The following is a 19,173-nucleotide window of genomic DNA, read 5'->3' as shown; positions in this document are numbered from 1 at the left end:
GGCAGGTGCTCAAACACTTGAGCCACTGGCTAGCCCTATTTTGTATTGGGTATTTTTGAGATAGGATCTTGAAAACTGTTTACCCTGGATTTGAACCTCAATCCTCCTGATCTCTGCCTCCTGAGTAGCTAGGATTACAGGCGTGAGTCACCAGCAGCCAGGATAGCAGCATTATTCACAATCAACAAAAGGTAGAAATGACCCAGATGTCCATCAGTTGACAAATTAATAAACAGACTGTGGTATAGTCATATAAAGGAATTTTGTGCTGTGAAAATTACTGATTCCTGCTATAACATGGATAAACTTTGAAAACATCATATTAACTGAAGTAGCTGCTTGTAAGTACTACATATCGTATGAATTCATTTATATGAAATGCCCAGAATGGACAATTTATAGAGACAGAAAGTATATTAGTAGTTGCTTAGGACTGGGAGGAAGGGGGACATGGATAAGGGGTGATAGTTAAAGGGTATGGGATTTCTTTTGGGGGTAATGAATACATTCTAAAATTGTTTGTGGTGATAGTTGTACAACTCGAGTATGCAAGGAACCACTGAACTGTATACTTTGAATAGATAAATTGTATCATATGTGAATGATATCCTGATAAAATTTTACCAAGTAAAATTAGTAATAGCAGAGAAGACTAAGAATGTCAGCACATAAGGAAATATGACGACTAAATAAATGTAAGGTGTTACATAGAGTCCTGAAATAGAAAAAGGATATTAGGGAAAACTAAGGAAATCAGAATTAGTTATAGATAAAATAAAGTATCAGTGCTTGTTCATTATTTGTGACAATTAATCATACTAATATAAGTTATTAAGAATGGGGGGTTGGGTGCCAGTGGCTCATGCCTGTAATCCTAGCTACTCAGAAGGCAGAGATCAGGAGGATCATGGTTCGAAGCCAGCCTGGGCAAATAGTTTGTGAGACCCTAGCTCAAAAAAAAAAAAAAATCCATCACAAAAAAGGGCTGGTGGAGTGATTCAAGGCGTAGGCCCTGAGTTCAAGCCCCAGGTATTACAAAAAAAAAAAAAGAATAGGGAGAAGCAAAGTATGATACTGCACACCTGCAGTCCCAGCTACTCAGGAGGCTGAAGGAGAAGGATCACTTGAGTCCAGGAGTTCTATGCCAGCCTAAGATACATAGCAAGACCCTATCTTACTAGAAAAAAATCTCAAGCCAGGTTTGGTAGTACATGTCTGTAATCCCAGCACTCAGGGGGCTGAAGCAAGAGGATCAAATGTTCAAGGCCAGCTGAGTTACATAGTGAGACCCTGTCTCAAAAAAAAGGAAAAAATCTAAATAGGAACAAGTAGGTGTGAAGTATGTGGGAACTCTTCTGTGTTCTTAATAATTCTGTAATCTGAAACTGTTCTATCTTTAAATGTTTGTTTATAAAAGAAGAGCTAATACTAGGTTAAATGAGTTAAGGCCTTGTAAGTGCCTTAACACATATGTTCAATGTATGTTGGCTGTTATCATTTTAGAGTTGTTGTCATTGTCATCATCTATTACTTCTTTTGTTGGATTGCTAGGGAATAATGTGATCTGCATAACTTCTCAGATCTAAATCTCGAGGAGACTGATCCTGTCTGTTATTGCTACTTTACAAACTACCCCAACATTCAAGGTTGTAAAATACCAATCATTTATTATCATTCATAATCTGCAGATCAGTTGAGGTTCAACAGAGCCAGACTGGGCCTGACTAGGCAGCTCTGCTTCTCCCTGCAAGTCTGGGGACCAGCTGCAGTGGCTCTGTGCATGAGTTCCTGATTGTCCCTGGATCTGTGGCCTTCCAGGGCATATTCTCCTTGAGGTGATGTCAGAAGTGTGAGAAAGCAGGCATAAACACGAGAAGCCTCTCAGGCCCAAGCTTGGAAGAGTCATCCTGTCAACTTCACCCTCATTCTGTTGGCAGTAGCAAGCCATGTGGCTCAACCCTAAAGTCAGGGGTAGAGAAATATGCTCCATCCCTGTAGAAGGACAGACTGCCAAGTTATGTAGCAGAGGGCATGGATGCAGGGAAGGGTATAGAATTGATACCAATAATGCACTCCTCACACTGTTGTGTTCTGTTTACCTCCAAAAGCAAGACTCATAACCAACAGAGGCTTGAGCAGTTTCCTACAGGCTAGTTATTTCTGGGTGCTCTGTACAGACGGTATGTGAAGCTTAAGACATAATGCAGAAGGGATGAATGCATACAGTGACGAAAGCCTGAGCCTGGGGATTCTTTATTCAATAAACATGTTGTGTACCTACTCTATACAAAACATTTTAGAGCTGTGTAACTAGGTTAAATGACAAAAGAGAATTCTTCAAAGGAGACAAAATGACCACTCAAAGAGGTAGAAGGACAACTCAGCTAGGTAAGATCAGCGGCAGAAAGCCTAGAGGGCTTCAAGAGAGAAAGCAATTAACTTGAAACAAAGAGATCAGAGTCCTGGGGGCTCTGTAGTGTTCAGGAGGCCACATGAGGCTCCATGACATGGAATGGTACTTGGAAATCAGATAAATCAATGAAGCAAGAACCTAGAATGCCTCTAATTAATAACTCTCAGAAAAAAAGTCACCCTGCACTTTCCCCAAGAAGCTATAATAAAGTCAGGGAGATGTTTTTCATTGATTTTTTAAAATTTTATTTTATTTTATTTTTAAGGACTGGATTTTCAGGAAGTAATGTCATGTCCTTCTAATGTGGCAGCCTTACTGCTTGGAATAAGCTGATTAACCCATTGAGCCCATTAGCCTCTGGGATGTGCTATAAAAATCACAACAGTTGGTGTTGTGTTTGTTTTTAGTGTTTAATTAGTGTGCTAATCAGTTAGTGGCTGATTTAGTTATGAAGAACATGGGAGGTGGTGGTGTAATTTCTGTTCTCAGCTCCCCAAGATGGATAAGATTGAACTAATTGATGTTTTTGGTGCTTGTAACATGCACTTAAAAGCCAAGGCCTTGGGTAAATTTCCCATTAAGAAAAGCAAGAGCTGAATTTTCCCACCTGTGTTGCCAATGTAGTTTACCCAGGCCTAAACCATTCCAGCATCAAAGGCAATCCAGATTCCCAGTCAGACAACAGGTCCTGCAGGACAAGAGGAGCCTGGTTTTTCCCTCTTAGTTTGGGGGACTGTGTATGTTTGTGCTTAAAGCTGTCCTTTTCTAGGCTGCCTAAGTGGCTCCTTGTGAAAGTTATAATGCACTTTTTGCTTAATTTATTGATACTTTGGGCTAACCTTTCAGTTAGCTGATCCTTTCAGTTTTATAAATTCTCACCAATTCTGTTAGTCACTCCCTATTTAGGTAGAGAGCAGAGGGGAAATAAGTAATGTCAGTCATTCAACAGGTGTTTATTGATGCTTGATTTAGGAATTTCTGGAGTATGCATTATTTGTCCATCACAACAATCTGAGAACTAACTTCCCTATGAATTAAACTTGAGTTTCATGAAAGACTGTCTGCCTGCATCTCTGATAATTCCTAATAGGAAAGTGCGGGTTGACTTCCTTGTTCTGGCAAATGCCCCCAGATAAGCAGCTTCTTCAGGTAGAGAATTGTGTACAACATTACCAAGTTCCAGCTACTATCCAGTTTACAGATAGACGATTTGATCTTAAATACACTAATGTTGTCTCTCCTTTCTATACTCCCTCTAGATTCTTTCTTCATGTTTTTATCATCATCATTATCACACAAATAATACATTCTCATTGTCTAAAATTTCAATGACAGGAATACATATAGAGTAAAAAGCAGAAGTCCTCTTTCCTATAATAGGAGTTAAAATACATCCTTAATAGTATTGTAAGTGTTTGGGAGTATTTTTCACATTTCAGTTTTAAAATACTTGTTCAGTAATACATGTGATAAATAGACAAGTGATAGTCTTCAATAAGCTAGGTTATTTATCATACTGTGGATCTACTCATGTGCCCTCTCAGTCACTTAATTAATTGAAAGGAACATACATTTCAGGGATCCAAGTGATCCCTCTTAGTGTTGAAAGGATCTTTGGTTTTGTTGTTGTGTGCTGGGATAGAACCCGGGTTCTCAGACATGCTAAGCAGTTGCTTTACTGCTGAGCTACACACCCAGCCCCAGTGAGCCTGGATAAAACTCCAGGCTCATTAAAAACAAAAAATAGACAAACCACCTATTCCCTGAACCACGCCTGGGAAGTAAAAGTATGCCACTTTGTAACATGCAGAAAATCTAGACATCTTGACGTGTCCAGACAAATAACACTTACTCTTTCACCCTCTCCTTTCAGAGAAGAGTTTTTATTTTTGTCAAAAGAGCCAAAGGGAGGGAAGGCAAAAGGCCCAGAAGGGGAACTACAGATACAAGATGACATTATTCTTAACAGAGTTTCTAACTGAGCAGGATTGCAAGCCTTAACTTGTCAGGCACTGAACTCCATCTCATTCTCAGAATTCGACTTTAAATAAAGTGAGTTGAGAAACCATTAACTGAAAATAATTCTATCCCTTGAAGGATCGCCTAATTGGGTCTGGCATGGAAATGTGGAATGCAGGCCTGTGAAGTTTATCATCTCCATTTATGTCCTTGAAATGGGAATATTTCTTTATGTTCTGATCTGGTTTCTAGAGCACCTAATTGACAGATGAGCATTTATTAAATGTCTTTCATATATGTCATCTCTGTGAATTCATGAAGTCATTCTTGAAAGTAAACATTATCCTCATTTGAGATATAATTTACATACCTAAAATTCACCAAGTTAAAATATGTTAAGTCAGTGGTTTTTAGTACAGGTAGAGTTTTACAACCATCACTGCTACCTAATTTTAGAATATTTTCATCATCCTATACCCATTATCAGTCACTTCTAATTCCTCACTACCCTATCCCCTAGCAACAACTCATTTACCTTTTTTTTTCTTTTTTGTGGTACTGAGGATCAAACCTGCCTGTTCTGGACATTCACAAAAATGGAATCATGCAGTACAATGGAATCAGTCACTGGTCTTTTCTGTCTGGCTTCTTTCACTTTAGCATAATTTTTTGGGCTGGTGGAGTGGCTCAATTGGTAGAGCGCTTGCCTGGCAGTTTGAGTTCAAACCCCAATACCACCAAAACAAAAAACAAGCATAATTTTTTTGAAGTTCATCCTTATTATAGCATAGGTCAGTACCTCATTCCTTTTTACAACTGATTAATATTTCACTGTACTGATCAACCACATTTTGTTTATCCATCATTAGTTGGTAGACAGTTGGGTTGTTTCCACTTTTTGACTAGTATGAATGATGTTGCAATGAACATTTTTTTCCTTTGCAGTACTGGGGATTGAACCCAGTACCTTGCACCTGATATAAACAATTGAGGTCAAAGTTTTGTGTGCACATATGTTTTCATTTTTCCTGGATATACAGGTAGGAGTGGAATTGCTACGTCATATAGTAACTCCATGTTTAGCGTTTTGAAGAACTACCAAACTATTTTCCAAAGTGGCTGCGCCATTTTTCATCCCTACCAGCAATGTATGAGAGTTCTAATTTCTCTGTATTCTTGTCAATACTTGTTTTTGTCTGTCTTTTTAATTTCAGCCATCCCAGAGGGTGTGAAATGATAACTTCATTGTAATTTTGATTTGTATTTCTCTAATGACTGATGGTGTTGAGCATCTTTATATCAACTGATTGTTCATTTGTAAACTTTCTTTATTTTTTTGGTGGCACTGTGGCTTGAACTCAGGGCCTCATGTTTACTAGGCACACACTCTTACCACTTGAGCCACTCCACCAGCCCTTTTTTTGTGGTGGGTTTTTTCAAGCGAGGGTCTCACAGACAATTTGCCCTGGCTGGCTTTGAGCCATGATCCTCCTGATCTCTGCCTCCTGAGTAGCTAGGATTACAGGCATGAACCACTAGCGACTGGCTTATAATAGCTCTTTATATATTCTGGAGACTAGTTCTTTATCAAACATATGATTGCAGATATTTTTATCCTGTTCTGTGGATTATCTTTTCTCTTATATAATAGTATCATTTGAAATACTAAAGTTTTTACTTATGATAATTTATCAGTTTTCTCTTTCATTTCTTATACTGTTGGTATTATGTCTAAAAAGTTATTATCTAAACCAAGATAATAATTTACTTCTGTGTTTTCTTCCAAGAATTTTATTGGTTTAGCTCTTAAATTTAGATCTATGATCCATTTTGAGTTAAGTTTTAGGTATGCTATGAGATAGTTCCATTTTATAGCTAAAGATTCTGACACTTAGATAGGTTAAGTCCCTTTCTCAGGATCACATAGCAATTAATTTAAACTTTGTTCTTGGCCATCAAAGTTTATTTTTCCACCCCCAGTATAGTAAGTTTTTCTTTAGAACTTTTTCAATAATATTGGAAATTGGTTATATTGTGTTTTTTAAAATAATAAAAAAGACACTATGATTATCGATAACATCTATTAAAATTAAATAATGCTTTATTATATAGAAAGCTTCAATTCTGTTAACAATCCTGAAACATAATGAGAGAAGACATTGTGATCCTTCCTCTGTAATTGAAAAACTGACTTGCCAGTAGTCAAAAAAGCTAGGAGAGTGGTAGGAGCTGGGACTAACACATTTTGCAGGGATTCCCAGTCTTCACACCTTGTCTTACAGTCCAGAGATATATGTAATGCTTCCTTCCCCTCAAAGCAGAGGTCACATTTCAAAGCCCTGAACACTTGAGTTTTATACTAGCTTCATTTTTGAACTCACCACCCAGTGGTTTCCTCTGTCAGTTAAAGATTGATACATTCAGGTTTGTATCGAGAGTATTTAGCCTTTTAGTACTTTTGCCTATAAGGGTAACTAGCGATATACCCAAAAGACTGTTACTCCAGAGGCACCTGCACATCCATGTTTATTGCGGCACTATTCACAATAGCCAAGTTATGGAAACAGCCAAGATGCCCCACCACTGATGAATGGATTAAGAAAACGTGGTATCTATGCACAATGGAATTTTATGCAGCCATGAAGAAGAACGAAATGTTATCATTCGCTGGTAAATGGATGGAATTGGAGAACATCATTCTGAGTGAGGTTAGCCTGGCTCAAAAAACCAAAAATCGTATGTTCTCCCCCATATGTGGACACTAGATCAAGGGCAAACACAACAAGGGGATTGGACTATGAGCACATGATAAAAGCGAGAGCACACAAGGGAGGGGTGAGGATGGGTAAGACACCTAAAAAACTAGCTAGCATTTGTTGCCCTTAACGCAGAGAAACTAAAGCAGATACCTTAAAGCAACTGAGGCCAATAGGAAAAGGGGAACAGGTACTAGAGAAAAGGTTAGATCAAAAAGAATTAACCTAGAAGGTAACACCCACGCACAGGAAATCAATGTGAGTCAATGCCCTGTATAGCTATCCTTATCTCAACCAGCAAAAACCCTTGGTCCTTCCTATTATTGCTTATACTCTCTCTACAACAAAATTAGAGATAAGGGCAAAATAGTTTCTGCTGGGTATTGGGGGGGGGGAGAGGGAGGGGGCGGAGTGGGTGGTAAGGGAGGGGGTGGGGGCAGGGGGGAGAAATGAACCAAGCCTTGTATGCACATATGAATAATAAAAGAAAAATGAAAAAAAAAATAAAAAAAGAGTAAAAAAAAAAAAAAAAATAAGGGTAACTAGCTACTTCACAATTAGCTTTTTTACTTTCCAAGATTGCCCTGGATAATTGCCATATAAAAGAAGTGGCAGTAAGTAATGTAGAAGTTATCATTTACGAAATGCCTATTTGCCAATCATAGCCACCCTGCAAGTTAGTAGTTATCATCTTCATTTTATAGATAAGGGAACTTAGGCCCAAACAGGTTAAATACCTGGCCCAAAGTGACTCAGATACTAAGTGACTTGTTTAGGATTTGAATCTAAGTCTGGCTCTGAAGACTGTGGTCTTGGCAGAGTGAAAGATAATGAATCATAGTGCCACATAGTTCCTGTTCCCCAGTGGAAGGGCTAAATTTCCTTGTGGTCTTAGTATATGAGAACCAGGCCTGCCTATGGGAAATGGTTTCATTATAAATCAGCCCTTTATATAGCTTAGTAATATGCTAATCTCATGCCTACTTGATTTTTGGTTTTTTTGCTTTGCTCTCTTGGCAATGCTTTTAGTATTAACTTTTCAGTAATCTGTGTTTGTCTTTGAAACTCATCTTCCTGCCTCACATTGCTTGCCTTTCCTCCCATTGATGATTGTCAGTGTTTCAGCTGAGGGGCTCATCATTGTTTCAGGAGCAGCATTGGGAAAGACTTCAGACGTCTGTTCTGGGACTTATGCAGTTTACTGAGTGACAGTCTGTTTCGTTTCTGCTGTAACTGAATACCTGTTCTGGAGGCTGTGGAGTGTAGGGATGCCCATCTGGTCAGGGCCTTCTTTCTGTATCATCCCATGGCAGAAGGCAGAAGGTAGTGGGAGGGAATCAGAGAGACAGGGTTGAGGGATGAGAAGGCTGAACTCATCTTTTTCAGGAAGCCACACCCACTCCCACGATAATGGCATGAGTCCATTTATGAGGGCAGAATCATGACCTAATCACTTCTTTATGGTCCCATCTCTCAACACTGTTATATTAGGGATTGATTTTCTAACTCATGAACTTTGAGGAATACATTTAAAACATAATACTGAGATGTGGGTTTAGGGAAACATGTAACTTTCTGTGTAGAACTTTTGAAGTTTGTGGTATTTCTGATGCCAATAAATGATATTTTAAAAACTTAAAAATAATAACCTGGGAGTGTGGCTCTAACGATAGAGCACCTGGTTAGCACGTGTAAGGCCCCAAATTCAAACCTCAGATCAGCCCTCCACCCCAAAAAATTATTCATACATTGCTGGTGGAAATGCAAGATGGTGTGGTTGCTTTGGAAAGCAGCCTGGCAGTTCTCTAAAGGGTAAACATAACTATCATATGAACCACCAATTCCACTCGCATTCCATTTTAGGACATATGTTCACAGAGAAGTTTATGTCAGCATTATTCACAGTAGGCTAAAAGTAGGAACAACCAAAATACCTGTCACCCACTGGGTAGATAAATAAGATCTGGCACATTTATACAATGGAATATTATTTGGCAGTAAAAAGGAATGAGCAGTATAGATTCATATTATAATATGGATGAACCTTAAAAATGTAAATGAAAGATATCAGATGCAAAAAGCCACATTTCATATGATTCCATGTATATGAAATGTCTAGAATAGGTTAATCAATAGGTATCAAAAGTAAAGTAATATTGCTAGAGGATGGGGGATGGGAGTGGGATGACATTGTGGACATGCAGTTTCTTTTAGAGAAGATGAACATGTTTTGGAATTAGATAATGGTGACCATTGCATGACTTTCTAAATGTACTCACAGTAATTGAATTATGCACTTTAAAAATTAACTTAAATATTTAAAACAGTAGTTTTTCATGAAGTTCTTGGGAGTATGAAGGGTGGATGGGCAGGACTCAGATGAAAATGGAAAGAGGTTGAGGCTGAAGGGAAAAGGAAGGCAAGAAGATGCTCAAGAATGGGGCAAGGAAAGAGGCAGGTGAGTAGTTCACGATGTCAGTGTCTCAGTGTGGGCATGAAGGCGAGGAATGGGATTGGCTGCTGTGGAAGCTGTTGGGATGCTTCAGGAAAGCATCAGGGCTTTTCCGTGTGGGCTCCAAGAACCTTCGTGCTTGCCAGCCCTTTAGTAATGACTTGGTGACAGGCTTCCTGGATTTGAAAGTAGCATGCTTGTTAATGGTGTTTACTTATTTGTTCTTGTTTTCACTCATTATTTATTAAGTACCACCTATATATCACATGTCACTTAATTACTTCATTTACTCCTCACCACAAACCTGTAAGAGTCAGTAACTTTATCTCCACATTTTTTTCAGACAAAGAAGCCAAAGCTCAGAGGTTGTTACTTATCTAACCAGCGGGTGATGGATTCAAGTACAAAATCAAAGCTCTTATACAAGTGCACACTTCCCTCCTCACTCCATTCCAGTTTTTCACCTTTCTCAAATCTCCATGGTCTCTGCACTTGCAGTCAGTAAAATTAAATCGTGGAACCAGTAGATCTTGACATTTTCAGCTACGCAATTATAGACTTCTTAATTTCATGGTTTTTTTGCAAATCCTTCATGTCCTATTTATGTAGACTAGCTGTCACAAAGGCAGGATTCTCTACCAAGAGGCAATTGTGAGCTACATCGGGGTAAAGAGTCAGTTGCTTAAATGTCTGCTTTACAAGTTATTAAGGAGACAGTAAGTACCCACCCTGCAGAACAGTTTAAAATTTGCCCTGGAGCACCCTTTCTTTAGTAAAGTTAGAATTTAAAGACAAGTTAAAAAAGATAGACTAGTGAGAGAACTCATAAGTGAACCGAACCTTTCCTAACTACAGCATTCTGTGCTGTAAGGAATGGATTCTCTGGAGCTATGTTGAGATAACAGCTGGAGGGGTACTCTGTCGTTCCTTTTCTTTCCCACACTAAAGGCAAATAGCTTACATTACACTTCATTTTAAATACAAATTAAAATTCCTAATCTTACCAGATGTGATTAACACAATTCTTAAAGTTGCTCACACACTTAATAAGCCCCAATTATATTTTTTATTAACCCTGACATAGTTCCTTTTGTTGCTGAATCATAAGTTTAACATTTTTAGTGACACATCAGTTTCCCCCTCTCCGGTCATGACAGATCTTGGGCAGTGGTAGAAAAGTACCCTTTCATGGTGTCTGTTCAGTTTGGCAATTCATTTTTAGATTTTTGCATTAGACTCTGATACTTGGCTTGGCTTCCTGACCTTGGGGCATCTCTGCTATCCATGAAGAGGCAGATAGGTTGAGAATGAATTGAGCCTCTGGAACGGATCTCAAACCTTGAGCTACTCCAGACCTAATTAGGTCATCTCTTCATACACTTGCCAGGGCATGATTGCTAAGGTTTCCCCTCTTAAGAGAAGGCTGTTTTAGAAGCATGTTTGTATGTTGAGTCCAACTTTTGTTTTCCCTTAGTGATAGCCTGATATTAGATATGTACAAAAGAGAAGTGTATCGCCCTTTCCTGTGCCCAAGGCTACTGTAAGAGGCTCACACAAAAGGGTAAAAGAAGTCTCCATAAAACCCACAAAAGGGATTGCCAAACTCTTCTTTGTATCCTGTCTGGAGTCACTTTGAACCAAGTGGGGGAAAAAAGCATTGTAAATATTATCTTTGACTATCTTTTTTTTTCGTAAATAGTTAAAAATGTGAATTCAAATTCATTCATTTAACAGATATTTATTGAGCTGTATTATGTTTGAGAGTACCTTGCTAGCTAGGCACACTGCTGAGAAAATAGTCCTGCCCTGCCTTAATGAGTTTACAATTGGAGGAGGGCAAATACTAATCAAGTAACTACACAAACAAATGTAAAATGTGACTTTGACAGTTGCTCTGATGGTTGCAAAGTATCCCTGTTTTAAGGACATTTTACCTGACAGAGAAGGGAAGGGGGGTGGGACCCATTAGCTGAGAGCTGGTGGGTGGTTAGAAATTAACTGGCTAGAAAGGGAGGAGTGCCCCTGACTGTAGGCACAGCAGATCAGCAGGTCTGTGGTTAACAGCAAGGACTGCATGAGTGCCCATGTTCTCCAGAACCTTCACGACCCATGAGGAAGGGGGTGGGTTGAGTGGCCTTGAAGCACAGTGCAGCCCCATTCTAACCAGATGGCTCTGCTTTTCTGTCTTTCATTGAGCCCTCTCTACAGATTTTATATAAAAACAAGGTTCTGCTGTTTTAAAAAAAATAGATTGAAAAATCACTGTTTTAGGCCATCTATCTGCATAGTAGGATTTTTTTTTTTTTTTTTTAAGGTTAGGTGATCACTGGTCTCAAACTGTTGACCTCCCAATCGCTAGACTGGTGCTTTAGGAAGTAGGATGTTTTATACTACATGTCATGTGTCTTGTCACACACACCCTATATAACATTCTTGCCACTGATAGAGATTGCTGTTGTCTTTTTTTTTTTAAATTGTTTTTACATTTACTCCCGTGTATACATTGTTTGGGCCACCTTCCCCCTCCTCCCTTCTCTTTAAGCTGTTATCATGAAATACAATGAGAATATTTAGATATCTGTACAAATCTCAGAACTCAGTTGTCCAATACATAGTCCTTAACCATTATGTAAGACATTCTAATTACAGGTGAAAACAGTAAAAACCATATGGAGCTATTTTAGAACAATGGATTTCAAATAATTTTTTTTTTTTTTAGAAACAGATCCCATTTTTCAAATGAGTCTAACTGAAGGTATCAAAAATTAAGGTGATTTTTTTTTTTCTTCTTTGTACCTTTTGACTTGTGGTTTTTTTTCACATTTCCTAGTATGAACATGTATTGCTTTTCTAATCAAAGACAATGTTTTTAAATTATATGGCTGTTTAGGGAAACTGAATTGTTTCATGATGACAAGGTTCAGGGGCTAGGACAGATTGAAACAGATGGCTCCCTCTGTTGTAGTACCCCCTGGTGACCTTTTCACAACTAGGGATTACCAAAGCACAGAGTGACCATGGCTTTTTCACCAGGAAATTATATGATGACAGCAGAAACCTTACTGACAAACAGATGTTTTTCCCAAGTAGCGCTTTTCTTAATGAAATGGTTGCTTAGAAACCAGACCATAATAATAACTTTTCTATATTTAGTTTGTAAAGTGATTTAGTTTGCAAAGTTATTAAGTCAGAGAATACTAATTAGATAGAACTGAACATAGTCATTATTTCTGATTTGGCAGCTCAGCAACCAAACGGTTAAGTCAGCAGCAATGTTTCATCCAGCATGTGCCCCTCCAGATGCTCTTCCTACAGGGAACCTACCAGGAAAATGACAGCTCCTGGAGCAATCCTGATCCTCTTCTCACTGTGATTCTGCACTGGCTCTGTGGTGTTTGATCTTTCACCAGTATGTGTTAGGAGCTGTTCCATATGACATCAGTTAGGTCAGTGGGTCAAAAATCGTATATGAAAAACTGAAAACCAATTCAATTCACATTAAGCTCAGTAAGACCTCAGTGTAAAGGAGGGACCCAGAAGTGAAGGTACTTGTTTTGAATGACAGAATTTATAAGCAGAAAACCAGATATGCTGATACAGCAAAGAAACCTTAACGTACACCATATTTGTCAGGTGAATTAAAACATTTAGTCTTAAATTCAAATTATACAAAATCTAGAAGAAAGTAGATTTCAATTTTCCATTTCCACTAATGATGAGATAGCTCAGCTGAAAACAACTACCAAACAGGGTAGCATATTTAAAATGCCTTAAAAACATTAAAGAGTTAACAAGAAAGCAGGGAATTACCAAGCCAACCTCTTAAAGAGTAAATTCAGCATAAGAACCTGCATTTAGGGGTGGGGGATCATAGCTCAACCCAATGCCGGGCATTTATGAGGCATTGGGTTTAATTCCTAGCACCTCAAAAAGAAAGAAAGAGGAAGAACCTGCATTTACCCTGAGGGCATGGCCTTGAAGGGCAAGGTATAGAAATGGAAGTCCAGACCCAACTGGAACTGGGAGTCTAATGGAAACCCTCCGCCAGTAAGCTTAAACCCCTAAGGACTGTAACTTCTAGTGAATCAGAGGTAAATATGGTACCCTTCACTAGGCCAAGCAGAAAAAAATAAGGAAAAAAATCTTGTGCCTTGGAGATTATCATATCATCACTGAATAGACCACCTCATGCAGATTTTCATGATTGGAATTCAGAAAATGTCAAGCAGGGAATTAGAGTTTAAAATGTAAGGAGTCTTGGAAAAACAAAAGCTAGTCTCAGCCTTTGGAAGAAGGCACCTTCATCCAGTCTCTAAATAATCCTCAATATAATTTAAAATTTTTTTAATAATTAAAAATATTTTTCTGGGTGCCCATTGCTCATGCCTGTAATCCTAGCTACTTGAGAGGCTGAAAGCCAGCCCAGGCAAATAGTTTTTGAGACCCCATCTCTAAAATAGCCAGAGTAAAATAGATTGGAGATGTGGCTCAAGTGGTAGAATGTCTGCTTTGCAAGCACAAACTTCAGTCTACCAAAAAAATTTATTTGTAGTTTTATATGTACAATTCTGTGGCATGAATTATATTCACAATATTGTGCAACCATCACCACTCCTTTTCAAACTTTTTAATCACTCCAAACAGAAACTATATTCATTGAACAATAACTTCACATTTCCTCCCACCCCCATAATAATTATTTAAGGCTAATAACTACTCCATAGTACACAGTAATCAAGCACAAGAAAACAAGGTCCCCAAAGATTCCACATATTAGAATTCTTACACCAGGCTGGGGAGGGGAGCATGGCTCAAGTGGTGGAGCAAATAGAAAAAGAAAGGGGCTGGCAGAGTGGCTCGAGCAGTAAGAGTGCCTCCCTAGCAAGTGTGAGGCCCTGAGTTTAAACCTCAGTACTGCAAAAAAAAAAAAAAAGAAAAAGAAAAAGTCACACACAAATTATGAAGTAACTATGCTTAATACATATTTAAAGAAATATGAGCTTGAAAACATCTTAAGGGGATAATAAATAACAAAAGTAGTCTTAGCACAGATAAAAAAATGGAACATCTAAAAATAAAATAGAATAACTTAAAAAAAATTGTAGCAGACTTAGCTAAAGAAAGAATTAATGAACCAGAAAGTAGAAAAGAAGAAAGTATGAAGAACGTAGCACAGGAGACAATGTTTAGTCTCTGGGTAGAGAAATCAGAAAGAAAAGATTAATAGAGTTGATCCCCTACAAATTTTAAACTCACTTGTGTTAAAGACAACCTTGATTAAAATGCAAAGTATAAATAAGGAAAAAATATTTGCAACAAAAATGGCAAGCACAAATCTGCTGAGACAGAAAATAGACTTGTGGTTGCCTAGGGCAACGCAGCTTTGAAAATGTACCCAGTTGAAGGATGTTAGTGCTTTTTGAAACATGATTCATATGTCAATCATCAGGAATCCCCACCCTCATTCTATACTTTTTTCACTTCCCCTTTATGCACAGAACATACAGTATAACCCACACCATCTTGTAATCATTGGCTAATTTGTCTCCTCTTTCTAGACAGGCAGCATCCACTACGTTTGTAGCATTAAATCACAGTACCTGGCACACAGTCACACTGTTACTATGCAAATACTTGAAAGAATTGTTTCCATAGCTTTTATTCTAACACTGGTTTCCAGACTTTGATTTATGCCATAGATTCAGGTTGCTTCTACAGAATCTTATACTTCTGTTTTTGTTTTTTTCAAACTAGCCATTTTCCTCCTCTTTTTAACCGAACTATTTTTTTTCTTTTTGACAGTACTGGGGTTTGAACTCCGGGCTTTGTACTTATGAGACAAGCACTCTACCACTTGTGTCACACCTCCATCCCAATGAACTAAATTTTTAAAGGAATCTTTTCTGTTTCAACCACCCAAAGAAATAATATTGCTATTAAAATTTTGAATATTAGAAAAACAGAAAATAAAGTTTTGATCATTTCATTGGATCACTGTGAATGACATAAGTTAAAAACCAAGCCAATTGGGAGAATATGGCTCACTCATCCTACCCAAAAAAATAAATAAATAAGTAAAAATAAAGCAAAATTTTCCACCATGAAAATAATGTGTGTATGTATTTACGCAGAGAATGGTCTCTGAAAGAAATGACATCATTGTGTTGATTTCAGATTTCAGGTGATTAAAAAAAAAACAGCTATGTTTTATCATATATCATATACTGCGTACTTGAAAGCATTCACAGAATTGTGCATCTGTCACCATTATCAATTTTAGAACCGGCCCACCTTCACCTTTGCTCCTTGAGCCTCCCGTATCTTCCACAGGTGATGCTATTTTACTTTGTACTTTTCCATGGTATTCGAATCTTTTGTAGTGACCATGTATTATTCCTGTCATGGGGAGGGAGTCTCAAGCTCTTTTGATTGTGCAAGCAAAGTTTCGTTTTGGTGGTACTGGGGCTTGAGCTCAGGGTGTAACACTTGCTTGCTAGGTAGGCTCTCTATCACTTGAGCCACTCTGCCAGCCCTTTTTTTGTGTTGGGTATTTTTAAGATAGGGTCTCGTGAACTATTTGCCCAGACTGGCCTTGAACCCCAGTCCTCCTGCTCTCTGCCTCCTGAGTAGCAAGGATTACAGGCATGAGCCAATGGTGCCCAACACAAAGTTACTTTTTTTTGGTGGTGCTGGGGTTTGAACTCATGGCGTCACGCTTGCTAGGCAAGCTCTCTTACCGTTTGAGCCACTCTGCCAGCCCTTTTTGAGATAAGTTTTGCTTTTTTTTTTTTTTTTGAGGTAGGGTCTCAAGAACTATTTGTCAGGCTGGCTTCAAACCATGATCCTCCTGATCTCTGCCTCCTGGGTAGCTAGAATTACAGGCATTAGCCACCAGCACCTGGAACAAAGTCACTTTTCAAAGGCTCTTCCTTTCCATCTATTTATAGGTGTTCTATTAGTTTTTTTTTTTTTTTTTTTTTTTTTTGCAGGATTGAACCCAGGGCTTCACATAAATTGGGCAAGCACTTCACCACTAAGCCACATCTCCAGTCCTGTAGGTGTCCAGTTATAACTAACTGCTTAGCACAGGATTTGAACCTGAATAGTGAAGATCAGGGTAACTTCCTGTGTGAACCTTGAGAAGGTCCTTTACTAGGCATGGTAACTCCCTGAAATTATAAGCAGAGTGTTCACGCACATGTGTGCATTTTTCAGAAGGGACGGGCTCTTTGGAGGATTTCTACAGTAGCTCTGCCTGGGTTCTGTCTGACACTCCAGTTTTAAGCTCTACGTGTCATGGTTGCCAATTTCGCAATAATCACTTTCCCTAAGCTGGTGCTAGCCTGCAGCACCCATCACAAAGACTTGCCTGATCATTATATCAAGACATCTTACAGGCTTAATTAAGGAAAGTAGAGGAAGAGTTTATACCTTGCCTCCATCACTGCTGGTGCCCCCAAGCACCAGGCAAGTCTAGCCCACCAAGTGTTCCTCAGGACCCTGGAGGAAAGGAAAGATCAGCCCTGTCTTGCCTGAGCTCTAGACCAGTGACAGCTCCCCTTGGGAGTCTGGCTTTCTCTAACTAGTGAAAACCTGACACCTCAGTCAGCTTTGCTGATTCAGCAGCTTCTCTGTGTAGGCTTGAGGCAAAATGCCACACAAAACATAGTTGCAAATGAACCTGAAGTTCAGGTGGTCTTCCTCCTACCAGGAAATTTCTCCTACCAGGACTTCCTATCTCAGGGTTTTCAGAGATGGAAAGAGTGTTTCATTTCTCACCTGGATTTAGCTAAAAGAATGATTCCACTAAAAGCTTTCCTGGATATCACAACCCCCTCTTTTTCCCAGTAAATGTTTCTTTTAATAGCATAAAAGATGACATGCCTTTTCACTCTTTGAAAGCTGCATAAAGAGAATTGAATGAATGACATCTTTATTTCTCATCCATGATCACCTAAAATGTAAAGTGGCTGTGAATGCAAAGAGCAGTGATTACTTTCAAGGCAGTGCTAATTGCTGTTTTTCCTCCCTCTCTTCCTTTTTCCTTCCTTCCTTCTTTTCCTCCCTCCCTTCCTCTTTTCCTTTTTCCTTCCCTTCCTCCTTCGCTCCTTCCCTCCCTTCCTTCCTTCTTCCTTCCTTCCAGGGCAGCTTTGTTCCTATACAGCAGAACTCTTGATTATTATGGTTTTTTTTTTTTCACAAGAGCACAAATTCACTTTATGATATTCTTTTGTTTTGTTTTGTTTTATTTTGTTATTTGGTTTTTGAGACAGGGTTCTTGCTACATATCTTAGGCTAGCCTTGAAATTTCTCTGTAGCCCAAGCTGGCTTCAAACTCACCATCTACCTGCCTCAGCCTCTCAAGTGCTGGGATTATAGGTATGCACCACTATGCCCAGCTATCATGGAGTTCTTTATTTTATTTTTTATTTTTATTTATTTTTTGGTGGGATTGGGGTTTGAACTCAATGCTTTATACTCACAAAGCAGGTACTCTACTCCTTGAGCCACACCTCCAGTTTACTTTGCTATGGTTATCTTGGAGATGAGAGTCTCATGAACTGTTTGCCTGGGCTGGCCTCAAACAGATCTTGCTGATCTCAGTCTCCCAAGTAGCTAGGATTACAGGTATGAGCCACTGATGCCAGGCCTAATTTTTTTAAGGCAGTACTGGGGTTTGACATGAAGGCCTCATGCTTTCCATGCAAATGTTTTACCACTTTAGCCAACGTCCTTCACCTTATCATGGTGTTCTTGACAGGAAGTTTTTCTGGCTTCTATTCTCCTGCTCTTTCTCCTCTGGAATCATACAGAGGTGTCTATTTGATAGACACAGCCCTGACAAGGTAGACTGTAAGTTTTTCAGTGCTGTTTTGGATTTTCTTTATTTGGGGAGGGTAGTAGAATAAGATATATAGAGGACTTACCATGGCTGTAAAGACGTTGCAAAGTGAAGGTGTTTGAGTCACAGGTTAAAAAACAAAGACTCAGTAAAATCCTAGTTTTCCATTTTACTTCTGTAAGGCTCTTCTGTCATCATTAATGGTGGCAGCATCTCATGTTAGAATCATCTGTGAATTTCATTATCATTGTTACTTCCCTTTTCCACATGCTAAACGAAGGTACCAACAGAGCAAAAACAGTCCCTAGGAGGCTCAGGTGGGCCCAGTGGAGAGAGACTGGCTGTCAGGTGTAGAGTGATATGCAGTGTCTGGTGCATATTCTTACACTGACCTTGGTGTCCTTCAGAAAGTACATTTTGTGGAGTGAGACTAATCTTAATACCCTGGGAAATGAGAGGTTTGCTATTTTTTGGGTTAGGATTTGCAAAGCTTGTACTATTCCAGTAGTAGTTTCTCCTAGGCTCTGCTGTCAGGCAAACTGTGTTGGAGCAGAGTAATTGGGCCCACATGGTAGCAATGAGATCATGGGCTGTATTTTCCATCTCTGTTCTCAACCCACCGATCCCCAGCTTAATATTAATGGTACTTAGTTCGAAGGACCGTTGGGAGCACTCATGGGATGAGTTCAGGGAAAGTGCTTATGATAGTGTCTAGCATATGGAGGTCACTCAGTGTATGTTAGTGTCTTTT

The 19,173-nt window shown here is 38.9% G+C and overlaps 1 protein-coding gene and 1 non-coding gene across 4 annotated transcripts in view; both read left to right on the top strand.

The window, feature by feature from the left end:
* Nucleotides 1-19,173, top strand: part of Tango6 (transport and golgi organization 6 homolog) — a 174,502-nt gene that overhangs the window by 72,157 nt on the left and 83,172 nt on the right. The gene's annotated exons all lie outside the window — the stretch shown is intronic.
* Nucleotides 11,094-11,215, top strand: LOC141417764 (small nucleolar RNA SNORA26). Its single transcript, XR_012442396.1, has one exon. It is a non-coding gene; the product is annotated as a small nucleolar RNA SNORA26 (small nucleolar RNA).

Source organism: Castor canadensis, chromosome 15 (genome assembly GCF_047511655.1).
Source record: "Castor canadensis chromosome 15, mCasCan1.hap1v2, whole genome shotgun sequence".
Classification (NCBI taxonomy): domain Eukaryota; kingdom Metazoa; phylum Chordata; class Mammalia; order Rodentia; family Castoridae; genus Castor; species Castor canadensis.
The sequence above is the reverse complement of the archived record's forward strand: the minus strand, read 5'-3'. Positions and strand labels throughout refer to the sequence as shown.